General features: G+C 45.7%; 1 protein-coding gene and 1 long non-coding RNA gene across 2 annotated transcripts in view; one reads left to right on the top strand and one right to left on the bottom strand.

The window, feature by feature from the left end:
• The window catches only part of TYK2 (tyrosine kinase 2), a 523,599-nt gene that overhangs the window by 260,613 nt on the left and 237,279 nt on the right, over nt 1-25,707 (bottom strand). The window lies entirely within an intron of this gene.
• LOC144752092 (uncharacterized) lies at nt 5,699-24,279 on the top strand. Its single transcript, XR_013594026.1, has 4 exons — nt 5,699-5,790; nt 5,931-5,995; nt 6,456-6,516; nt 24,145-24,279. It is a non-coding gene; the product is annotated as an uncharacterized LOC144752092 (long non-coding RNA).

The following is a 25,707-nucleotide window of genomic DNA, read 5'->3' as shown; positions in this document are numbered from 1 at the left end:
TGACCGATTTTAATATACAGGCGGAGGATCTTACCAACAAGCTACTTACAAGAGGCTACCCCAAAAAAATCCTTCAGAAAAGCCGCAAGAGGGCTAAAAATCAAAACAGAGAAGCTCTCCTAGAGGACTACAGCAGAGTTAGTAAAGCAGAAACGCCACTGACATGTGTTACGACTTACAGCAATATATCTACTGCTGTAAGTCGCTGTATAGGCAAGCACTGGCGAATTTTAACCAGTAATGGGCGGAATTGGCAAAAACCGCTATTTTCCTATAAGCGTGAAAGGAGTCTGCAAGATGCTCTTGTCCACACTCGTCCGAGATCTAACCTCACTACTCAGGAGAATAATGTACTTATCACATGGGGCTTACCCCCGGTCAATGGCCATTTACCCTGCGGAGGATGCAGCGTTTGCCATCTCACAACTGCAGCTAAGACATTAAACCTTGAGAATGGCAAACTCTGGCATCTCCGAGGGCATACGAATTGCAATTCAAGCAACGTTATTTATCTTATCAGTTGTCCCTGCAATCTGAGATATGTAGGGATGACGACAAGAAAAATAAAAATACGTATTGGGGAACATCGCAGCAATGTGAGGTGCCGTAAGAGCACTACAAAATTAACTGCTCACTTTCTGGAATTTCGCCACTGTCCTAATGATATTAGATGGACAGTAATAGAGCACCTCAATCAGCACAGTGAAAGCACCATCTTTGAGAAGGAACAAAGATGGATTTACCGCCTTTCCACGCACACACAGGGACTTAACGATGCGATACCCTGGGGCTCAGTAATGCGGCGATAAATGTCCCATCTGGACCATCAAATATACCTCTCTTGGGGCCAGATGTAGGTAATCCCCAATTACCGATTCTTAAATACCGAATCATACCGATTCGGTATTTAAGAACTGGCTATCGGGATGTAGGTATATTTACCGAATTAATTACCGAATCGGTATGATTCGGTAATTAATGAATCGGTATTTACCGAGTCTGTAACTGCCATTGTTTCCTATGGGCCTTGAGGCCCATAGGAATCAATGTCAATTACCGAATCGGTAAATACCGATTCGGTAATTGGGGTAAATATTGATGGGTGGCAGGGTGTCACTTTGACACCCTGTTGCACCCCTCAATTGTGCATGGGTGCACATGTTGCTGATATACATGCCCTTAGGGCATATATGTCTGCAACATGGCACTGTTTAAAAAGCAAAAAAAATGCTTTTTAAATGGTTTTCTTAATTTACCACCAACTACTAGTTGGTGGTAAATTAAGAATTCTTAAACCCTTGTAGCACTGAAAACAGTGCTACCTACATCTGAAATTACAGAATCGGTAATTTTACCAATTCGGTATTTTACCGAATCGGTAAAATTACAGAATCGGTAAAATTACCGATTCTGTAATTTTACATGCCCCTACATCAGAATCAGAATCAGAAAGTACTTTATTCGGCTAAAAAAAAAATTAACCATGAAAGTAACAGCAACATAGACAACATACTACATAAAGAAACTGAATTAATGCCCCTACATACCAATGTCCAAATACCGGTCGGAATCGGCCGAAAATCGGTATTTTCGGCCGTTTCCGACCGGTATTTGGACACCTACATCTGGCCCTTGGTCTCCAAATGTTCCCGTTTTCTCTCTCCCACAATTGAAGATTAAGATGTTCTGATGTGTTGTGATGGTTATGTCTGCCATTCGGCTGGATGTGATGTGTTGCGATGGTTATGTCTGCCATTCGGCTTCACCAACGCTAAATGAAAGATATCACTACTATACATTATTTAACCTTCTCAAAGACCCTTGAATGTGAGGCTTTTCCATCCCAGATAGTTTACTGTAAATGTGATTTTTAAACACATTCATATCTTTTGACCTACACTAAGAGCTCTCTGCTGCATATTATATTGGGGGATCCCTTGAATACCATTTAACACCAATGATTTGACCGAGCAGTCGCTGCAAAAATCAGTCATTAAAAATTGTTCAAATATGTTTGTTTTAAACATATCATGCTCACAAGTAAATGACGACGAGTATTATATATATTTTTTATCCTTACTCGTATATGGTTTATTTTGCTATCGACATGCTCATGAACCAATAACGATGTATATATTTACTCTTTCTATGGCCTCATCTTGTAATAAACTGTCGTACTTATAAAGTTTTTTTATTCAAGGAAGATAGACGCTGCATACACAGATTAACCTAATGTGTAAAGCAGTTCTGCCCCTTTAATTATTAGGCACTGACTGATGGTCATGTGATCGCAACTAATGTCGATCACGCATTAACAACAAGCATTTACAATGCAATAGGTCTCGGGTTAATTAAGTTTGAGCTATTGGCATTGCCTAATATTGCAACACCAATTGCACCAAAAGTCTATAAATTGTAGGCCCAAAAAATGTGTATTTATTTTTGTAGCAGTGGTGGCATGCTGCGCTTTAGATGAATATGTTTCAAAGTAAAGTGCGCCATACTGCGATTGTTACAATAGTTATTTGTGGATGCGTTAACAATTGATGTGTGCACTGATGGCTGGTGGTGTGTGTGCCTGTAGAAATTGTGCACTGATGGCTGGTGGTGTGTGTGCCTGGTGGAAGTGTGCACTACCGGCTGGTGGTGTGTGTGCCTGGTAGAAGCGTGTACTGACGGTTGGTGGTGTGTGTACCTGGTTAAAGTGTGCACTGACGGCTGGTGGTGTGTGTCTGATGAAAGCGTGCACTGACAGCTGGTGGTGTTTGGGCCCGGTAAAAGCGTGCACCGACGGCTGGTGGTGTTTGTGCCCAGTGAAAGCGTGCACTGATGACTGATGGTGCCTGTGCCTGGTGAAAGTGTGCACTGACAGTGTGGTTGTGTGTGTGTGTGTGTGGTGCTGTGTGTGTGGTGGTGTGTGTGTGGTTGTCTGTGTGTGTGGTTGTCTGTGTGTGTGGTGGTGTGTGTGGTGGTGTGTGTGTGTGGTTGTCTGTGTGTGTGGTTGTCTGTGTGTGTGTGGCTGTGTGTGTGTGGCTGTGTGTGTGTGGCTGTGTGTGTGTGTGGCTGTGTGTGTGTGTGGCTGTGTGTGTGTGTGGCTGTGTGTGTGTGTGGCTGTGTGTGTGTGTGGCTGTGTGTGTGTGGCTGTGTGTGTGTGGCTGTGTGTGTGTGGCTGTGTGTGGCTGTGGCTGTGTGTGGCTGTGTGTATGTGTGTGTGGTTGGCTGTGTGTGTGTGGTTGGCTGTGTGTGTGTGTGTGTGTGGCTGTGTGTGTGGCTGTGTGTGTGGCGGCTGTGTGTGTGTGGCTGTGTGTGTGTGGCTGTGTGTGTGGTTGTGCGTCTCGAGCTGTGAATCCTTTTAAATAAAAGGAGAGGCGCCTGCACTGGTGCAGTGTGCGCTTCTGGGTATGAACATAGACACATACTGTCTCTCACTCTCACACACTCTCACATCACATACACACAAACACACACACACACACACAGACTGTGCTGGGGCAGGGCACAGGACCTGCCGTTCTTGCCTTGAGACTCCATAGAGTTAGAGCGCATGTCCCCCAGGAGGCACACACAACACAGGCGTGCATGTGCGCCTCGAGCTGGGAATGCTTTTAAATACAAGCATTTGCAAGCTTTGTCCAAGGAAAAGTACACAGGTGATGTCCCGATGTCCGTGCAGTTATTTTACCTGCACCAGAGCTAATAGTACAAGCATTTGCAATGCAATAGGTCTCACATTTGCGTGAGTTTGAGCTATTGGCGTCATAAATAGCAATACATTTTATTTATATGTTTTGAAAATTGCAAGCTGTGCATAAACGCACACTATGTAGGTTTTCTGAACACAAATAAAATGCATTGTCATTTATAATGCCAATAGCTCAAACTGTGGTAAAAGCGGGACCTATGCATTGAAAATGCTTTTTGTTGTTGTTGTTAAGGGTGTCCTGGTTCTCCTCAGTTGCTGCAATTGAACTCCTATTTGAAAACAACAATGATTAATAGTAAAGCATTCCGTCCTTGGTAACACGGAGTCCTATTGGAAGCTTATCTGTAGATTTATTTTTACTGTGCATGGCGGCATACACAAGTGTTGTTTAATAAGTCACTGAATGCCAGTTACACCAACATAAAAATGAGTTTTCTTGCTCTTTTGCGATTGAATAACATAGGGGTTATCTAACTATTTGGACAGCCATGTCTTATGTAGTATCAGGTTGGTTAGCATGTGGTTCCAAATTCGACATGCAAGTTTTAATGACCACTCTTTATTAATCCACTAAACAATGTTTTTTTCTGCAAAAGTAGAGACGGTGCAGATACCTCGTGTGGCTGAATAATGCCAAGTGAAAACCTAGGCTCAAATCCCAGCGTCCCCGCTTAGCCAAATTGTGTGATCCTGGGAAAGCCACGCTACAGTGTAGTGCCTCATGTTTCTACACTGCCAAATTTAGGAACAACCAGAAGTGATTCTCTTCAGGTTGTATACTGTAGAAACTCCATTCAAATATGTTTAAAGATACTAAAATGTTTCTCTGTATACGAGGCCAGACTATGAGCGGGGTTGGGCCAGGGACTAGAGTGTGTGCAAATGATTTTTCTAGATTGCCCCACTACGTGCACTGTTGTATTTAAAGCGTTGTGGAAACGTGTTTCTGCCCCTCTCACATAGCTCAGCTTCATGCCATGCTCGACGCATTTCACGCACATCCTAATAAGCTCCACAGACACCCAAGAAAACACTGATTCTACCAACTAAGCACAAAAAAAGAGTAACTGTTACCCAATTGCCTAAAAAGCGCTCTGAAGCCTTGCTCGTCATGGAAAGCGCTATTCAAAATAAAATGGCGACATAAATTGATAAAACTGCACTCACCTCTGCACCTCCATGCAGCACCAGCACATGGGGGTTCTCCTGCTTCTCGCCATCACTAACCGGGAGGCGAGCCACCAGTCCGCCCACTCTCCATCCACTGTGGACACTGTGTGGGCCGCGCCGCTCGCCACATCGACCCCAAGTTTGGCCAGTAAGAGGCAGACCTGCTTGCACCCAACGCACAGTCCTAGTGCTTCACCGGACTTGTGCACTTTGCTGATTACTGGAACAGTGTACACTATGGGGGGTGCCTCGACCTGTACTCCCCGACAGTACCTGGATGTATGCACACGAGCTGTGCCACTGGCCTGTGGAGAGCGTGGGCGTCTCTGGCCTGTGCACACCCGGGTGACTCGGTGCAGAGCTCCTCTAGGCATATTCTAAAGTCACCGGCCAGAAACAGGAGCAGGAACCGAGGCTCAGACAGGTGAGTCACAGACAAGAATAAGGAGCCTGTCCTATGGCCCAGCAGCAGGGGCAGGGGTTGTGTCCTAAATGCAAGGAGTGTGTCCTGTGCCCAAGAGCATGAAGAGAACGGTCTGTCCTGGCAGCGGTAACACCAGTCTGAGTACAAGGAACAGGACACTGACGGTGCTGCAGTAAGGGGCACGGCGCATGCGTAAAGCCGAAACCTTCCATGGGGCACGGCGCATGCGCAAGCAGCGGGAGGTATTGCTAGCGTCTCAGCTTCCGAGGAGGACAGCGCGTTCACGCGCGCGTGGCCGGCGCAAATCGCCTTGCGCGCGGCCAGGACTGTCCTCCTCCTGGAAAGCTGACACGCTGACTATAGGTCTTTGGCGAGAGCGAGCTTCGCTCGCTTCACCGAGACCTAAAAACAAGCGTTTCCCCGCGGCTCCGGTGTATTCGGGCCGTGGATGTGGACACATTAGGTTCTCAGGAGGGCAGCCGCCGGGACAAAAGTAGGTTAAACTACGAGGTGTATGATTTTCGTCTACACCTTATGCTGCTTATTGTTTTCCGGGCGATTTGTCTCTTTCTGAAAAAGACCTAAATTAGCTAAACAACGCTGTTGTATTGACCCAGTCTCTCCGCTTTCCAGTAGCTCCTGGCGTGAAGAATTCCCCCTGCCACGAGCCTACGGGGTACTTCGTCTATAACACACAAGTGAGTTTTTTACACCCACATGCTTTTTATTACCGGTCTTCCTTTCCGGAAGGTGTATATATTTTTTATATATTTATTAATTTTCAACGGGCACTTGTTTCAACTATGATTTTGAGAATCCCTCTCGGCTCATTAACTATAAACAGATTGTATGCGCCTTGATGAGGTTGATATCTTGTAGTTGACTATATCACTAGTAACACTGCGAAGTTGATGCAGTAACGGCTGAAGGCACCTGATTTATATGAATCGTACTGGGTTCAAATGAGTCAATTAATACAACAGAATTATTTTGAATGACTATAATTCATTAAAATGAGGATACCTTCCCTCACTGGGTTTCTGGTGGATTTTGTGTCTTACACTACTGTTAATTGTGGTAATGCTGTTAATGTATGGCTAAACTGGGAAATGTTGTGTAGTTTACCCTGTTTTCCTTTTTCTGTTTGATTGACTACAGATCCTATATTCCTCATGCAGTGCAGGGGACGCACGAAGAAGCATCGATGCACCGGTTACATGTAAGTTTGTAATCTTCTCTTTTTTGTCCCGCCTCATTGGTAGCGGCGCCTTAGTGTGCGTCACACATGAGGCGTGGTTTAGCCTGGTCCTGATGAATGCTGAGCTGAGTTTTGGCTCACTAAAGCAGAAACATGTCGACCTTTATAAACTTTCTGTATAGGACATCTTGGTTTAAATTAATATAACCATTCTCATGTCCGTTTATCACTAACGTTTTTAACGGAGTCAGAGTTACCCCTTTATTAAAATTGTTTGGGGAGTAGCCCGCGCTCCTTTTAAAACTCACCTTTCTTTCACTGTTGGAGATCATTTTTCCAAACAAGAACCCAATGAAGACAACTGGCAACCGACATTCAGTTGGTGCCTGAGGGTTCTTTTTCCACACTATGCATGCATAATCTACTGGATGACTGTCCCTTTGGGTCTGGTTTTCTTACTTTGGTGGTAGTAATATTTTGTTACCGCCCTCTTCTTTGTATTTTTGTTTACCTAGTCACTCTTCTGTTGATTGTGATTGAGTACCAACTGTACCTACCTGACCCTGGGAGACCCCTGAGTCTATGCCCAGAACCTTAACTCTGCCAGTCGAGTTCTTACCTAAAAGCCGATAACTGGCTTTTCTTCCATAGGCTAGCATGGACTGGTTTCACTTGGAATTTCTTCTAAGTGTGGAGTTTTGGAACTTTAAAATATTCACCTAAAATCAGCCTAACAACGAATTCCGATTTACTCACCTGTTATCAGGAGAGACCTCAGTGCTGCACCTTTTAGTCCAGCACAAACCCTGAAAAGTAATTTTAACCGAACTTACCAGTAACCTGAATTTTCGTCCATAGGAAACCATTGACTGTTTTTCTGTGAAATTTCTTGTGTCGATTTTTGCAAACTACAAATATTCTTAAAAAAATCGTACCAACTACCAAAACGTAATTACTTACCTGTTTTTGATAGAGGTCCCAGTGCTGAACCTGGGAGTCCAGTACTGGATTATAACGTGAACATACTTTACCTGCAAATTGAATTTCCTTCAATAGGATAACATTGGTAATTTAACTAAAAAAAGTTCCAAGTGTCAACTTTTAAACTACACTTTTATTCCTTAAAAATCACTACTGTAACCCAAACGCTTTTACTTAACTGGATACAGCTCATGTCCCGGGACTGAATCTAGGATCCAGTCCTGTGGCTAGAAAAGTAATCTACAAAGTAACTAATTGCATTCAACTAGAAATTTCCATTGAGCTCAATGTTGCATTGTGTTTGAAATTGTGTTGCCTATTGCAACAGACTAAATATTCCATTCAAATAGTCTACTGCCTATTTGAAAAGTATTTAACTAAAGTAACTCATCCTGAGAAAGCATATTTTGATACCTTGTTGGTTCTAAAATAAAACAACTATATCTTTTGATACAAAACAATTGGCCTAGAGTTCAGTTCTTGAGTGTGTGAGACCATTTGCTGACTCAGTGTGTACAAGAAATGCTTTACACTGTCCTCTGATACTGCCTTACTGCTCGACTAAGCTACCACTTTAGAGAGTAAGGTTATATCTAACTTCAGCCTCTGCCAAACCTCTGGGAACTGGGGAATCTATACACACTGTACCTTACTTTGGTCCAGTATATATATAGAGCCACTTTCCTACAGTAAATGTTTACATCTCGATTTTGTGTGAGTCACTAGGAAATGGTTTAGTCTCGGGTATGTACTATGTGATGCCTTAAAGTATTATAGTCTAATGTGTTTGGGTGTTGCAAGCGCCATATATCCTTCAAGCACACTTTGCGGAGACAGTCCCTAGCTTCTCTGGATAGTGCACTTGTTTGATCTGTTTTCTGGGTGACCATGTCTTGTTTGCTGTCTATAACTATGTTGAGATACCCTCCAAATATGACCACTGGGCATGATGTATGAAGAATATGAGTAATCGTCTTTGTGGTATCCTGGTTCCTAGCTCCCTGGTAACGGGATGCCACAGATTCTGGAATAGAGAATGTGGTTGGTGGCAGTTGATGGGTTATCGGAGTGGTTAGATATCCCTGCTTGCTCCCCAAATGAAGTAACTGCTTACCTGCACACCAGAGCGGAAATGGTTCTTACAAAGTGGGGACGAGTGGAACCGGAAGCTGCACAGTTGTGCTGTATCTGAATAAATTATTGTGGAGCCATTACAGACCAGGGAAACGGTGGTTAAGCTTCTGGGGTGGAGAGCAAGCAGAGAGAAGAGACCAGCGTGTTATGCTCGTGAATTCGAGTCTCTGGGGTGTTCCTATGGAGTTCCAGTCTCTTTCTAGTGGAGTTCCTATGGATTTGGTGAACCAGTACGGACGTATGTTCAGCGCAAGAGTTGCTGCGAAATCTTGACGTGCAAGCAGGATCGCATGAAGGAGAGTGGCTCGAGAAGGAGAGTGACATAACAGTTGCGAGCCAAGGCGTTGTTGGTCAATGTTTTGACTACAGGCGTCCTGCAGAGCAATGTAAGACATGTCACATCGCACCTACGCGACACCATTTTGCTCAAAGCAAGTCTATGTTTCGTGTGTGTATACACGTGTTCCCTAAATGCCGGAAAACAGTGGAGAGGAAAATCGGTTCTATATTGCGCATTTCTGTGATGTGCATACCTTTGAACGCTAACTTTCATTGGGGCATGTTGCATGTTTAAGCAAGTTTCACCTCACGTTCAGTGGGTGATCAGCACATTGTTAGAATTGGGGGTCTCTGGTTGGCGCAAGTATTCACCTGTGACAAGCAGGGACCCTCTCCTCTAAGTCAGGGCGAAGGATGACCCCTTAGAATTACCCTTGCTCACCCTCTAGGTGCGTGGCGTGAGCAGCCAAGGCTATTCTTCAGGCGTAACTGAGTTAAGCATTTGTAATCACACACACAGTAAATTTACCAATCCCCCCACAAATGGACACCAGGCTGTAGATATATAAAAATACGTTCTCTTTATGTAAAAATATATATGTATATGCAGATCAGACTAATCACAAGACCAATAATATCGTTTTTAGGTTTAGGCCACAGGTTGTAAATAGGCAAGCTTTTCTTCTTAGTTCTAGTTCAAAACAATGGTTCTTCTTGGTCCAATTTACTTTAAAATAGTTCTTTTAGTCTCTTGTTGACTTTCCCAGCGCCCTTAGCCCCTTGAGGCCTTCTCTGGGGCTCAGGGGACGCTTCGTAGCGCTTCCACGCGCTTTCCCGGGGGACTCGTGCGAGGCCCTACCGCGACTCACGCATCTAGCGTGAGCCCGTGTATGACGCGTACCACTCTCAGCTGCGAGGCGTACGCTGTTTGCTTTCGCCGCTGTGCTTCAAGCCGGGCCCAGGGTATGAGTCGCACCTCGTCTGTGCACTCCACACTTCTAATACGTACCAAGGCTTCTCTGGGCAAGATACACCTCGCACACACTTCGCAGGGGTAGGCACGTACCTTGGGATAATCGGTGAACGGGGAAATAACAAGTTGCGGGCCCGAGCCCGTTGAAGATATCTTTAGTGAGAGCTACGCAGGTTCAGGGAAGTCGGAACCATACGCACTCCTTCAGTGCGCGGCGAGGGGAGCCTTCGGGTTCTCAGTGGCGGCGGCTTTTGGGAGGTAGGTGCGGCCCAGCTCCTCCGGTACGGTCCGTACTGGGGGCAGGGGGGGGCGCTTCAGGGGCGGCACGGCATCTTTCCAGGTCAGAGAGTGAAGCGGGGCGACTAGGTACGCTCGAGACGTCCGGCGGCGGCCCGGGGCATAAATCACGCTCGTCAGGAAAATTCCAGCGGGAGGGGCGAGCGAGGGCACACAGCGCACTCCGTTAACAGGCAGGCAACAGGGGAGCAGGCGGCCCGGTCCACGGGGAAGAGAGCGACTCTGCACGAGCGGGGCTCTCACAGGACACGGGCGGCCAGGCTCCTGGGTGTCACGGCCCTAGGAGGGGCGAAGGGGGCACAAGGTCTCAGCTCCAGCAGGAGAAAGCTCACGGATAGATGAAAGCGAGCGAAGGCACCAAGAACCCACTAGTCCTGAGGTTCAGTTCAGGGGGCAAGCTCAAACAAGCCCTTGGAGAATGTTTCAAAGCACAAGTCTACAAAGTCTTTTCAAAGTCTTTTCCTCTCCTTCCTCAGCAAGGCAAGCAGCAGGCCAGTCCTTCCAGCATCTTCTTATCCTTCTAGTTGGGCAGAGGTTCTTTGTGGGAAACAGGATTCTGATTTACAAGGAGCAGGGCTCCTACTTTTATACAGCATTGTCTTTGTTCTCACAGGCCAGGGGGGCCTCTGCATAGCTTCATTCAGTCTCTGAGTACTTTGTTGGGTGTACTCTGGCTTCTGCTTTCAGTGTGAGGGGCAGGCACATCAGACGCTCCACAGGAGGTGGAGCCAGCATTGTGTGGACAGGGGCAGCCAGGAGTACCTTGTTGACAGTGCTTCGCCCTTCCTGGGCCAGGTGCCGGCTGAGTCATCAGTCGCTTCCCAGGGGGCGGAGCCAGCATTGTGGTGGCAGAGCACAGCCCTATTCAGAGTCCAGGGGCACTCCCACCTCCCACTAAGGTGTGATCCTTGCATTCACCACCTGTCATCCCACAGCCCTGTCACTCACATATCCCAGACAGCCAGATACACATCCTAGCAGAGGCGGGCTGAAATGGTTAGGCAAGCAAATGCTAGCTTTCTAAAAGTAGCATGTTGAAACACAGGATATTAAAATAAACTTTACTAAAAGAAGTATTTTATTATTCTGAGTTCAGGCATACTAAACTTTATTTTCTACCATGTTCCCTGAGCCTGCTGGGATTATAGAGTGTAATAATTCCAGCAGCTCATCTTGGCCTAAGAGAACAGGTAGCCTTACAATAGTGAAAAACGAATTTGTCAGTAATTCACTATTAGGACATGCCATACTCATCAGAGCATGTCCTACCTTACACTTACAATGCACCCTGCCCTTGGGCCTACCATAGGGGTGACTAATATGAAGTTATGGGAAGGTTTAGAGACTGGCAAGTGTGTGCACTTGCCCAGCCAGCATGACAGTACCAGACTGCACGCAGGTACTGCAATGGCAGACCCTAGACACATTTTAAAAGGCTGCTTCTGTGGGTGGGGCAACCAGCGCTGCAGGCCCACTAGCAGTTTTGGCATTTACAAGCCCTGGCACTCCTAGTGCACTTGACTGGGGACTGACAGTAAATCCAATGAACCAATCATGGACATCAATCACATATACACTTTACATTGGGAGAGCATATGCACTTTAGCACTGGTCAGCAGTGGTAAAGTGCCCAGAGTCATTAAACCAACAAAAACAGGTCAGAGAGAATATTGGAGGAAGGCAAAAGTTCAGGGATGACCCTGCCAAGAGGGCCAAGTCCAACACACATCTTGTTAGTAACTACGTAGGGGAAGAGGTTGTGCACACTTTTTGGTGACGCACACACCATTTCAGGTTTGGGGTGTTAATCCTGTCCTGACATTTGCAATGATTTTAGTAAGAAATATTAAAGCATTTAATATTTAGGTTATTAGTTAAGGTGATTACTTTTCAAGCATGAATTGCATGGTCAGGGCACACATTGGTATTGAGTTATTGTAAGAGGAGAGTGATATTGGTGATTTGTTTCTCGTTATATATGCATTCACAGTGCATGTGTTTAAATTAAGCCAACATTCTTAGCAAACCTAAAGTTACAGTTAAGATGAGCTCACACCGCCCGTACCATCTCTTCCCCGTCCTGGTGAGCCGTTACTTACGTGGCCTGATTGGAAGGATTATTTTCTAAATTACGTGTCGGCTCTGGAGGAAGGGAATAAAGAGGAGTTGACACCGTCGAGGGAAAAAAAGATCTTTTACACAGTCTTGGGCCAAAGGGCTTACGTGTGTATAATCAGATGGAGAAAAAGTCAAGACCCACAGAGAAATTGAATGTGTTTTTGGAAGAGCTGGAGGATTTATATGTTCATTACCATCCTACTGTTGGTGTTGCCATTGACAGATACTCTTTCTTCCAAAGGAAGAACTTGAAAACGGAAACTGTGGAAGATTATGGGGCAGCACTGAAGAAACTAGCTATAATATGCAAATGTGGGTCATTGCATGACGATCTTATCCAAGATCAACCTGTGATGCATTCTAATAACGCATGTGTGGGGAATCTACTCTGAATGAAATTGTAGCGATAATAAAGGAGGCAGAAACCTCTAAGAGATGCGCTAAAGCAGTCCTTAAGAACAACAGTGAGGGTGAAGTGGTAGGTAAAGTGTCCAATTCCAAGAAAGAAGGGAAGAAAAGTGAGAAACAGAATTACAAATATCCATTTGGAAAAGTTCTGCTGACAAGAATTCAGATTTGGATGACAAAGGTCCAATCTGTTTTAGGTGTGGGAACAAGGGTCATATAGGCATAGATAAGTGTTGTCCCGCTATGAAATCCAAATGTGCTTTTTGTGGTATTGTTGGTCATTTTGCCAAAGTTTGCAGGAGAAAGTTGAAAAAAGTGGACAAGAAGTGTGTGAAGTGTTTGGGGGACAAAGTAGATGAAGAGGATGGTGATATGGATTCATTGAATGATGAAGGGGTGTTATGCATTGATGATGCGAGGTGTGAGGATGATGTAGTTCTGGGCGTATGTTCCCGTTCTAAGAGGAAACCTCTATATGAAATAAAAATTTGGGGAGTGCATATACAGATTGTTCCTGATTCAGGTTCTCCATAAACTATCATACAGCGTTCTGTGTGGGAGGAGAAGTTTGCAAATGTGCTAGACAAATGTTTGAAGCCAACGGATGTACATCCCGTTAGGTTTACAGGGGAGGAGATTCCCATGGTTGGGTTTGTGAAAGAAGAATTTTGGTTCAAAGATAGGTCTGCGTGAGGAAAGTTATATGTGGCTGAGAAAGATCCATCTGTGTTGGGATGGGTGGATAAAGGGCTTTAGGTATAGTTCTAGATCCCAACAGGAGGGACCAACTCTTGTTGCTTGGTGAACATGATGAATTCATGGTAATGGAGGTTAAGGAGAAGATCCCAAATCTTTTTTCTGGCCTGGTTGGGAAAATGTGCGGGTTTGTCTATAAGATAGTTCTTAAAGAAGGAGCAGTACCTGTATGTCATGAATCTAGGAATATTCCAATACGGGTGAGTGAAAGAGTAATGGTAGAGTTTGATGCATTTGCGAGAAAAGGTATAAGGGAACCTGTTAAGAGTGGTGAGTGGTTGGCTCCCCTGGTCATTGCACGTACATCTGATGGCTGTCTGTCTGTGCATTGATCTCAGAGATTTGAACAAGAATATTGTAATTGATAAGTTTCCTTTGCCCAGGATTGATGAATTGTTGGGACAGTCCAAAGGGGTAAAATAGTTCTCCACCATTGATTTGACTTCGGCTTATCGCCACGTTCAGTTGCATCCCTTCAGTAGGAATTTGACAGCCTTTACCATGCCCTTTGATTGCTACAGATTCATATGCAGACCTTATGGTCTTGCTTTGGCTGCAGCTGTATTTCAGCATCTGATGCATAGGATTTTCAAAGGGCTGGAGAGGGTGACTTATGTTCAAGACGATAGCCTGGTGAAGGGCCGAGATAAATCCGAACATGATGAGAGATTAAAAACTGTCCTGAATAAATTGATGTAGAAAGGGTTGACGGCAGAGTTAAAAAAGTGTAATCTGCTGAGAAGTCTGTCACATATCTGGGTCATAAAGTTGGAGGTGATGGTATTTCACCAAAAAAAGGTTTGATTGCAGCAATCAACAACACTCCTGATCCCAGTTCAAAAGAAGAGGTAAGATCCTTCTTAGGATTAGCAGAATTCTATTCGAAATTTGTGAAGAATTTTGCTATGAAAACTCATGGTTTGAGGCAATTGTTAAAATTAAGAAAATAATTTCTCTGGAACGATTAAAACAAACAAATTTTAGAGAGTAAAACAAGATTTGTGTACTGCTCGTCCCTTACAAGTGTTTGACACCACAGCACGCAGCATCATCACCACTGATGCCAGTAGGAAAGGACTAAGGGCTGTGTTGACTCAAATGTCAGACTTTGGGGAAGAGGTCACAGGAGCATTTGTTCGCATCTAGATCTTTGTCCCCAGCAGAACAAAAATGTTCTGTCTTTGAAAAAGAAATGCTGCCCACTGTTTGGGCTATGGAGAAGTTCAGGCAGTATGTTCAGGGGGCGAAATTCACTCTGTGCACGGACCATAAACCTTTAGTGACGGTCCTGACGTCGGAAGACATTGATAAAGACACTCCAAGGATATCGAAAATGACTTTCAAATTGCTGGATTTTATGTATGATGTTGTGTATTTACCTGGAAAAAGGAATCGGGTGGCTGTTTATATGAGCAGAGCCCCTTTACCTTGTGTAGATGAAGTTGAAGAAGATTGAGAGGATTATAGTTTAGCAGTCCTCACAGAGAATAATGATGCCATTTCAAAGGAGGAATGGGATTTAGAACATAGTAAGGATTGTTATGTTCAGTAAAGTGATGGATTTTATTGTTAAAGGGTGGCCAAGCAAGAAGGAGTTACAGGAGGTGCACAGAAGATTTTGGAAAATCAAAGATGAATTGTCTGTCAATGATGACAGTTATGTTCTCAGAGGCGACGGGGTGGTAGTCCCAGAAGGGTTGAAGGCAATGATTTGGATATAAACGATGAGGGACATCTAGGTAGTGTTAAATTGAAATAATGAGTTAAGTTATTATATTAGTGACCAGGTATGGACACAGATATTGAGATTTGTAAAAGAGTGTATAATTTGTGGAAATTTTGACAAGGAGCAACTAATGCTAAGGCTGCTGTTAGGATGAAGACAGACACCTGAGCGTCCCTGGGAGGATTTAAGTATAGACTTTTTAGGCCCCATTTTGGACAACAGAGAAGAATACAACATGTGATAGTTGTTATTGATAATTTCTATAAACGGCCAGAAGTAGAGGTGACTGACACGGCTTACAGCAAAAGAACTATTGTTACTTACCTGTAAACAGGTGGTTCTCCAGTATTGGTGTCTTTCATAGATTCACATGCTTGAATATTCCCCGTCGTCGAAGTGGGAGTCCCACGGTATATAAAAAATAGCAATAATGCTAATATAACATAAATGATAATATCATATAATAATAAAATAGAGATAATACACTGTAAAAACCTCTACAATGGTAACTTCCATAGGAAGACAGTATAAGAGAAAAAACTCATTTGTAACATATCAGTGTCATTATGTTGGTCCAAACTGCAGCCAATCAGGCTCACGCACCCTCTAGAACCTTCTCCTCAGAAGCTCAAGCCCTCAGATTTTCGTAGCACTAGTAACAATAGCGTATGAGGAGAAGAGAGCCTCTGAGGGGAGGAAGGGTGGGTCGCATGTGAATCTATGAAAGACACCAATACTGGAGAACCACCTGTTTACAGGTAAGTAACAATAGTTCTTCTCCAGTATTAGGGGTGTCTTTCATAGATTCACATGCTTGAATAGAATAGATAGCAGTAACTCCTTAGCACTGGGATTGCAAGCATCTTCACAAGAAGTAAACACATAGCTTAAAAGCATATAGCAATCACAGAAGAGAAAGGAGGAGGGAACAGAGGCTCACCTTATTTAAAGAGATGGCGAAGCACTGCTTGCCCCACTGCGGTATCCGCCTCGTTGATGGAATCCAAACAGTAATGTCTGGTAAAGGTGTGCCTATTCGACCACGTTGCCGCCCGGCAAATCTGGTGCAGAGGCACTCCGGCAAACAAGGCGGTGGAGGACGCCATCGCTCTCGTCGAATGTGCCTTCACAGGACCCTGTAAAGGCTTGCCAGCTTGTTGGTGACAGTAGGATATGGCTGCTGAGAGCCATCTTGCAAGTGTCTGTTTTGTCACTGAATGTCCCCTTCGCATTCTTCCATATGCTACAAAAAGCTGATCTGATTTGCGGAAGGGGGCAGTTCTTGAAATGTAAAACTTTAGACAACGGCTGATGTCTAAAGAATGAAGGCGTTGTTCTGCCGGAGACTGTGGATTCGGAAAGAAAGTCTTCAAGAAGACAGGTTCGTTCAGATGGAAATCTGTAGGCACTTTTGGCAAAAAAGAGGGATTGGTCCGAAGAGACACCCCATCTGGCTTGAATTGCAAATAAGGAGGCTTGATTGTGAAAGCATGAAGATCGCTGACACGGCGAGAAGACGTTAGGGCCAAAAGCAAAACGACCTTCCAGGTAAGAAACTTGTTGTCTGCTCTGTGGATTGGCTCAAAAGGAGGCTTCATGAGCTGTGACAATACCACATTGAGCTGCCATGCCGGAGGCGGGCGTCTGATAGGAGGAAACTTCCTGAAGAGACCTTTAAAGAATTGTCTGATAATTCTGGATGAGCAGAGAGAGGTTGAGCCATCATGCCTGAAACGTGAAATAGCTGCCAGAAAGACCCTCAAGGTGGCATGAGAGAGGCCAGACTGAGCAAGGCTTAGAAAGAAGGGCAACAGCTGTTCTGGGGCAGAAGTGAGTGGGTGGACATTTGCTTCTGCGCACCAATGGCAAAACCGTTTCCACTTTAGTTTGTACGTTTGAACCGTTGAGGAAGCTCTAGCAGAAGCCAGAATCTCTCTGCATTCCTGGGGCATCTCTAAATTCGCGAATTCGAGGAATTCAGGTTCCATGCCCATAACTGAAGAGTGGTCGGGTCTGGATGGCAGACTTGGCCCTCGTCCATGGACAGAAGATCTGGACGTGGATGCAGACGAATGGGCGTGCATTGGGACAACAGAAGAAGTTCTGAGAACCAAGCCTGTCTGGGCCAACGAGGTGCGATCAGTATCAAGTGGCAGGGTTGCCTGCGCATCTTCCACAACGTCCTCGGCACCAATGGTATGGGAGGAAACGCATAGGCGAACAGGCCGCTCCAGTCCATGAGAAGGGCGTTGCCGCTGGACCCCGGATGAGGATGCCAGCTCGCAAAGGCGGGGCACTTCCGATTCAGTGGAGTGGCAAAAAGGTCCATCAGGGGACGACCCCAACGGCGGAACACCATGTCCAGAGTTTGTTGATGAAGCTCCCACTCGTGGGTAGACGATGTGGACCTGCTCAACGAATCCGCTAGGATGTTTGAAACCCCCGGCAGATGGACCGCCGTCAGGGAGATTCGATGATGAAGAGCCCAGTTCCAGATCTTCTGAGCTAGCCGAGACAAGGGCTGAGATCTTGTGCCGCCCTGTTTGTTCATGTAGTGCATGCTGGTTGTGTTGTCCGTTTGAACCAGCACGGACTCTCCTTGCACTACTGGCAGAAAAGATCTGAGAGCAAGGAAGATCGCCAGCAGCTCCAATCTGTTGATGTGCCATGTTCGTTGTGACGGTGTCCACTTCCCTTTGATTGAAAGGTCTAGGAGATGAGCTCCCCAACCCTCCATGGATGCATCTGTGGTCAGCGTCAGATCCGGAGGAAGGGCCAGAAAGGAAACTCCTTCGTTTAGGTTGGATGGTTCTCTCCACCAAAGGAGACTGTCTTTCATGCGAGACGAGACTCTCACTAGATCGTTGAAGGATCCTGATACTTGGCGCCATTGCAGGTCTAGTTCCTCCTGAATAGGGCGAGTGCGGAGCCTGCAGTTCGGAAGCAGAGCGATGCAGGACGACGCCATCCCCAGAAAGGACTTCAACATGCGCACAGAAACTGACTGTTTTGAACGGATGAGGGTGACCAGACGTACTATTTTCACCTGTCGTTCTTGGGAAACGAAGGCTTTTGATAATTCCGTGTCGAGAATGGCACCCAGGAAGTTCCTTCTTTGTGATGGTGTTAAGTGTGACTTGTCCACGTTGATGGTCAACCCCAGTGACTCGAAAGTCCGCAGGCAGAGACTTGTGTCGTGAGCCAGCTGAAGAGGAGACGGAGATTTCAGAAGGCAATCGTCCAGATAAGGAAAAATCTGCACTCCTTAAAGACGTAGATAAGCCATGACTGGGGCCAGGACCTTCGTGAAAACACGAGGTGCCGAACGCAGGCCGAAAGGCAGCACCTTGAATTGGTAATGGACAGTGCCCACCTTGAACCTCAGAAATTGGCGATGTTGTTGCAGAATCGGCACATGAAAATAGGCGTCTTGCAGATCTATCGTGGACAGGAAATCTCCGCTGCAGAGAAGCCGCAAGACTTCTGACAATGTGAGCATGCGGAAAGATTGCTGTTTCAGAAAGAAATTGAGCGCCCTCAAATCCAGTATAGGCCGCCACTCTCCCGTCTTCTTGGCAATGAGGAAAAAACGTGAGTAGAAACCTGTCCCTTGTTGTGATATAGGAACCACTTCGACTGCACCTTTTAGAATGAGAAGACGAACTTGATGTTGCAATTCTAGAAAATGGGGAGGTGGCGGGCCTGATGGCGGAGAATGAGGAGGAATCTCTGTGAACTCCAAGGCATGACCCTTGCGAACAATGTCCAATACCCATTGGTCCGATGTTATCAGAGACCATTGGGAATAAAACTGCGAGATTCTCCCTCCAACTCCTTGCGTGACATGAGAGTCACTGGCGTTTGTTGTTGGCACCCCTATAAGTAGGTTTTCCTTTATAGGGTCGTGACTGATTTTGGCGATTAGACTGTTGAGAGGAGTAACGTTGATTGCCTTGGTTGAATTGGCGGTACTGAGTGTGTCCTCCTCGAAAATTCGTGGAAGATGAACCTCTTCCACGGGCGCCACGAAAGGGCTGCTTCTTAAATTGTAAGGAGACTAGCGATTTTGCTGTATCGGTGTCCTTTTTAATTGACTCAAGCGCCTCGTCAATGTGAGCGCCAAAAAGAGATTCACCGTCATAGGGCATGTCGAGTATCTTCGACTGGACTTCTTGCCGGAAAGAAGTGGATTTAAGCCAGCCCTGGCGGCGGAGAGCCGCAGCACTGGCGAGGATGCGAAATCCCGTACTCGCCACATCAATCGCGCAGTCAATCATTTCCTCTGACGCCCTCATGCCATCCTGGAGAACTTGCTGGGCTTCCGCTCTGGACGCTTCTGGAATTAGAGAAACGAATGCGGAAATGTCCGACCACATTTGCCTGTCGAAGCGACCTAGAATGGCCAACGCATTTGCAGCGCGTACCGATGTAGAGGACATGGTGGAAAATTTCTTCCCAATGGCGTCCAAACGTCGACCCTCTCTATCAGGTGGAGTAGTGAGAGGAGTCGCCGGATTACGGGATCGTCGCTGTGCCGCCTGTGTGACAACCGAGTCCGGTTTGGGATGCGACAGCAAACAAGCTGGTGAACCCGCAGGAGCCTTGTACTTCTTTTCCAGGCGAGGGACTTGTGCCGGCAAGGAGTTAGGAGAATGCATAATTCTTATCCCTTCTTTCCATACAAATTCTATGATTGGTATGGTGTGAATTTGTTTGTATGGTTTGTTTTTGAAATCGTAGAGAAAGCAATCTTCTTGCCGTTGTTCTCTCGGCAATTTAAAACGGTCTGCCGCTTTATTCATTAGCACATGGAAGCTTGCTGTATCAATGGTAGGCGCATCACCCGCCTCTGGCTGTTGCGGAGAAGGTGTCTGTATCCGATAGTCGTCGTAATCCGCCATATCTGGATCCTGATCATCGTCAGTATCCTGGTGTAATTCCCCTTCTTCACTGTCCGACTCATCCACCCCGTGCGCACCAGGTTGCGGAAGAAGAGGGGGGTGAGGGCGGGGAAGCTCTGTCAAAACAGGCTGCTCCAAAGACTGTGGATGGGTGGCAGGGCCGGAGTCCTCCGCCGGAGCGTGGCTTGGAGTACCCTGAGGGGTAGGCGGAAACCTTCTGTTGTAGTCATCCAGCATATGCTGGAGGTTTGAAAACAAAGAAACTGGAAAAGATGCCATAGGCAACTGGACAATTTGGTCATCCGGTTGGACCACTTCCTCCACGTCCTCCTGGTCAGAACTGGAGTCTTGACATTTTATAATCAATTCTGATGGACTGTGAGCTTCATCGTCATCATCTTCCCCCATAGATCCAGTCTCGTGATCAGTTGCCATCAAAGGCGAGGGTAATTGAAGATCAGGAGGCGGCAGCTGCATAGAAGAATCCCTGCCAGAGGTCAAGGAAGGCAGTGGTACCAGAGGCATGGTGGCAAAAGAACCCGATCCTGACGAGGATCCTGAACATGCCGCTGAAGAAATCGCCATCGTCGACGAGATAGGGCCCACTGAGGGATTCGTCGTCGACGGTATCGTCGTCGACGGAACGTGCGTCGACGGAGCCGTCTTTGCTGGAATCTGAGGAGACGGAAGCCTCGTCGACGGTGTCTTCGTCGACGGTATCTTCGTCGACGATACTTTCGTCGACGGTATCGTCGTCGACGGTACCTTCGTCGACGGTACCTTCGTCGACGGAACCGGCGTCGCCTTTTTCGACGACGACGCCGTCGTCATGGAGCTGGTCGACGGAGCACTCGACGTCGACGGGGCTCTCGTCGTCGGAACCATCGTTGCCTTCTTCGCCGACGATGCCGACGTCGACGAGGTGGTCGACGGAGAGGCCGACGTCGACGGGACCTTCGTCGACGATGAATTCTTCGACGTCGAAGAGGTTTTCTTCGTCGACGGCAACTTCGTCGCCGACGAGACAATAGGGATCGTCGACGGGATCGTAGTTCTCGTCGACGTCGAGGATGTCGACATCACCGTCGTCGACGACGAGGAAGCAGACGTCGTCGTCACAGAGGTCGTCGACGAAGACAGCAAAGCCAATCTTGTGGACGGAACGGTCGTCGACGAGCCCGTCGACGACCTGGGTGTCAGGACTGTCAGAATACTGATAGAGCCTGGGCAAGACGCCTGAGAGCCAGGTCTCGTGGGCGTTGACACTGAAGGCATAGAATGTGAAGATTGTGCCACAGGCAAGGCCAGCTTTTTCTTTTTCTGAAGAAAAGGCGAAGGCAAGTCTTGAACACTCCCACGCTTGGAAGGAACAGTGGAACAGCCTGACTGAAGACTTACTGCGTCTGACAGAACATCTTCTTTATCTTGGAGGCGCTTCAACCATATAAGAAGGCGACCTTCCCTGTCTCTGAGAGTCTTAGAAGGAAGAGCTCTACAGATTTTACATTCATCCACCTTGTGGTCAGGGTACAGGCAGTAAATACACTTTTGGTGGGGGTCCTTCTCAAACAAACGTAGTTTCCCACATGAAGAGCAAGCTCTAAACAAGGACTTCTTACTTGACATTCTTGGAAAATAAGTTGAAGAGACAAACTTTGAAGAAAACTGAGCAGAGCTCAGGGAGACTCCCTTCACACGACGTGCGGTAGAAAATCTGAGGGCTTGAGCTTCTGAGGAGAAGGTTCTAGAGGGTGCGTGAGCCTGATTGGCTGCAGTTTGGACCAACATAATGACACTGATATGTTACAAATGAGTTTTTTCTCTTATACTGTCTTCCTATGGAAGTTACCATTGTAGAGGTTTTTACAGTGTATTATCTCTATTTTATTATTATATGATATTATCATTTATGTTATATTAGCATTATTGCTATTTTTTATATACCGTGGGACTCCCACTTCGACGACGGGGAATATTCAAGCATGTGAATCTATGAAAGACACCCCTAATACTGGAGAACATTAGTTAATTTACTGAAGAATATCTTTTTGCGGTAGGGTATTCCCAAGTTCATTCTTAGCAACAATGGTCCCCAGTTTATTTCTGAGAGGTTTGAAAGTTTTCTTCACAGGAATGGTATTATTGGGAAGAAAACTCCTGTTTGCCATCCAGCAGGTAATAGAGTTGTGGAATGCTTTAACAGAGTTGTGATGGGAAGCATTGAAGCTTCCATTAATGCTGGTAAGGACTGGGAGAAGGAACTTCACAGCACCATTTGTGTGTTAAGAATAATATCCACTAGCACTGGTTATAGCCCATTTAGGATCTTGAGAGGACGAGAACCTTTTACTAAGGACAACGTGGTGTGGAATAATATGATCACCTGCTGGAGTAAAATCCAACGTGAAGAAAATGTAAGCAGTCTATAAGACTTATTATAATTAAACAACATGGCACGGATTACGTTTACTTAAGTCCTGGTCATTGAGTGAGAGTGAAGTTGGTGTTTAAATCAAAGAAAGGAGAGAGTAAGTTCTCAGAACCCATGCAAGTAGGTGAAGTATATTTCAAATCAGCTAAATTAAGTGATCGAAAAGTGTAGCATTGTAGAATTTTAAACTGGGAAAATGTCAAATTTGCACAAGAGAGTCTAACGTTTTGAATTGTTAAATAGTGTAAGAAGAGGAGGATGGCGTGGTTGTTTCATGGGGTACCCTGGTTATGCTTTGTATCACTATGTATGACCTTAACTGAACCAACATGTATGGTCATAGTGCCACCATTCTTCTGTGGAATTAAGTACAAGTAGGCTTGTATACATCTTATAATTTCTACTGTCAACTTTTTCCGTTGGGAATCCAGACAGTGCCTTTGGTATTGTATATTAATTTAGTAGTGTAAGTATGTAAACTCCTTCCTTGAAGGGATAACTCCTTTAGGTAGAAATAGATGTACAATAGTACTTATACTTAATATTTTAATTTGTTATGGTTATTGTGTAAAGAAGGGAGATGTGGTATCCTGGTTACTAGCTCCCTGGTAACGGGATGCCACAGATTTTGGAATACAGAATGTTATTGGTGGCAGATGAAGAGAGTTATTGAAGTGGTCAGATGTGTCTGCTTGCTCTCCAACAAGTTACTGCTCCTGCACTCCGGAGTGGAAGTGGTTCTAACTGTCTTTTCCTGTTCTTCGTACAATGCATAAATGGTAGCAATAGTGAAGGTATGCTTGCCTATGCTCACCTGAAGGTTAATGCTATGCGTGGACTCTCCACCACCAAATTTCCCACCTGCTCTGCAAACTCTGGGAATCCAAGGGCACCACCCACAAATAACCTTCTCCCCAATTGGTAAAACTATGAATGCCCCCTCATTACAATCCAAACCATCAAGACACAAGTCCAGGATTTAAGCAAGTCTTACCTGCACAGAGTCTTTTTGCCCAAGGGCCACACCTTAGATAGTCCTTGGTTTCATTATCGCCCCTCTGTCCACGCTGTCCCCAAACTCCCTGGGTGCTTCAGTTGCTCTTACATATTCTGTCATACCTGCTTCAGGGAAGTCATTTGGTACCTCATTATTCACATCTGATCTATCAATGATTGCTCTCCTTTCTTGCTCAACATTAGCTGACATTAGCTATATCCTCCTTTGCTTGCCTTCAGATGTTTTCCATCTTCCACTTCTTAGGGAACTCTGGCACTCAATCTGCAAGGTGCCTTCGGAATCTCTGTTCTCTTGGGCCTTGCCAGGAAGGCCACTGAGCTGTTTGTAAACGGTGCACCAGATCTTCCCACTGACATATTAAGCAAAATGTGAGCCCTCACAAGTAGGTTACTGTAGTATTGGTGAGATAAGTATAAGAATGCTCTAACGTCAATATTTAGATATTGATTGGAGTTCTAGTATTATTGAACAATACAGTTACTTTTCATGCTTGTAGAAATTATACAACTTAGTGGAAGTACTGTTACCGTTGAAAGATCTTGGAACAGGAAGATTTTAATGCATTTAAGTTATATGTCTCCTATGTTTATCACTGTTTCCATTTTTTTCTCCTCCTGCTTGACACAGTGGGACCATCCCAGAACATCTAGGAGAACATTGTTGCAGTGGGAAGAATCTTGTTAAAGATCAAGCAATGATCCTCATTTCAGGAGGATATGGCGGAACAGACTTACAGACATGACCTTGTATGAATCTTCCCACTGTACCATGGGGTACTGTAAAGATCACGAAGCCGCAGAAATGTTGAAGTCTGTTTATTTAAGTTAAAACACCAATGCTGAGCACCTCCTCTCCGACGTCCTCCCACCACAGGTGTGCTGGAATCCCATCTAACAGCAGTCGAGGAGCGGGCAGGAGAACAGGAATGCGCCTTGAAAACAAGCAATGCAACTATAGAGCACAAGAGTTCACATGCATATTAAATAAATAGATACAATACTCACGTGCTCATGAATATAATTACATTGCACAACAGGTACTCTATCCTTACATTGTGCCTCTGTGATCAATTTTACAGCACTTTGGTGTGCCGCTGTAAGGCCACACTTTGCTCCTTTGCCATGAAGAACTACTTTTGAAGCAACCATTGTTTCTCCTCTCAGGAGTCACCAGAGTCCTTCAGAGCAGAAACCTGGTTCCCCAAAGACAGTATAACCGGTTTGAACTCTTGTCCTTTGTTACGTACCCTCTCAAAGATGTGAAGTTTCCTCAAAGATACCTGAAAAAGTCCTTCTGGAAGGACCTCATCAACAGTGCCTTATCATCTCTCATCTTCGGAGAGATGTTCCCTGATCCTGCCTTTCTTGCCTTGGGTGGAGTCTCTATTTTCTGTTGTGCTGATTTTGTGAGCATCTTCTGGAGACCTTGAGTCATCCTGAAAGCGTTGGATGTTCTGCGCTATGACTAACTTCTGAGTCCTGTGAGGGCAATCCATTCATTTCAGAAGGGCACCCAGGACTTTTACTGGATTTGCTTTAAACCCTTCTTTAAAACTTGCACCCATGGCCACCAAAGATAGACTCCTCTATGGATTGTTGCTTTGGTTAGGGCTACAGCCCCCTTTGAATGCTCACAAGGTTCTATAGGAAAGGTCCTTTAACCCTTTCACCTCTATACCTATGGGGCCCCACTCTGCGCTGTATGGTATTTAAGGCCTTAGTTGTAACAGTGTACTTGATCAGGGACTCTGTCTTTATGCATGACACTAATGTCAGACATTTGGGTGGGCTTTTTGGATTGGATAGGAGAGTATTTACCACCCAGGACATCTGCTGGGAACCCAGCTCCTCCTGCTCAAGCGGTCACATGCCAAACTCTACCTGCACATCCCAGGCTGCTGCTTGGGGAGAACTAATTCAACAGCTTCCAACCCTTCTATGAAGTTCAGTGTCTAACATGCTGCCAGGGCTATGCAGCTGTGTCCTGCTGCACTCTGGCATGGGGTGGATCTGCATAGCTGCTTCTCCCCAACTGCTGCCAGTGCCCCTATACCCACTGTGACTGTTACTTAACTTCTGCTGCTCGTCTTACCTTTCCATGTCTGCAATCTGTGGCTGATGGCTCTGACGCACTATCTGTTGCGGCTGCCTTACGCAGCCCAAGACACTCTCTAATTCAAACCTGTGTTCT

The sequence above is a fragment of the Lissotriton helveticus genome, chromosome 1_1 (assembly GCF_964261635.1).
Source record: "Lissotriton helveticus chromosome 1_1, aLisHel1.1, whole genome shotgun sequence".
NCBI classification, from domain to species: domain Eukaryota; kingdom Metazoa; phylum Chordata; class Amphibia; order Caudata; family Salamandridae; genus Lissotriton; species Lissotriton helveticus.
Note: the sequence above shows the minus strand (reverse complement) of the source record. Positions and strands in the feature narration are given on the sequence as shown.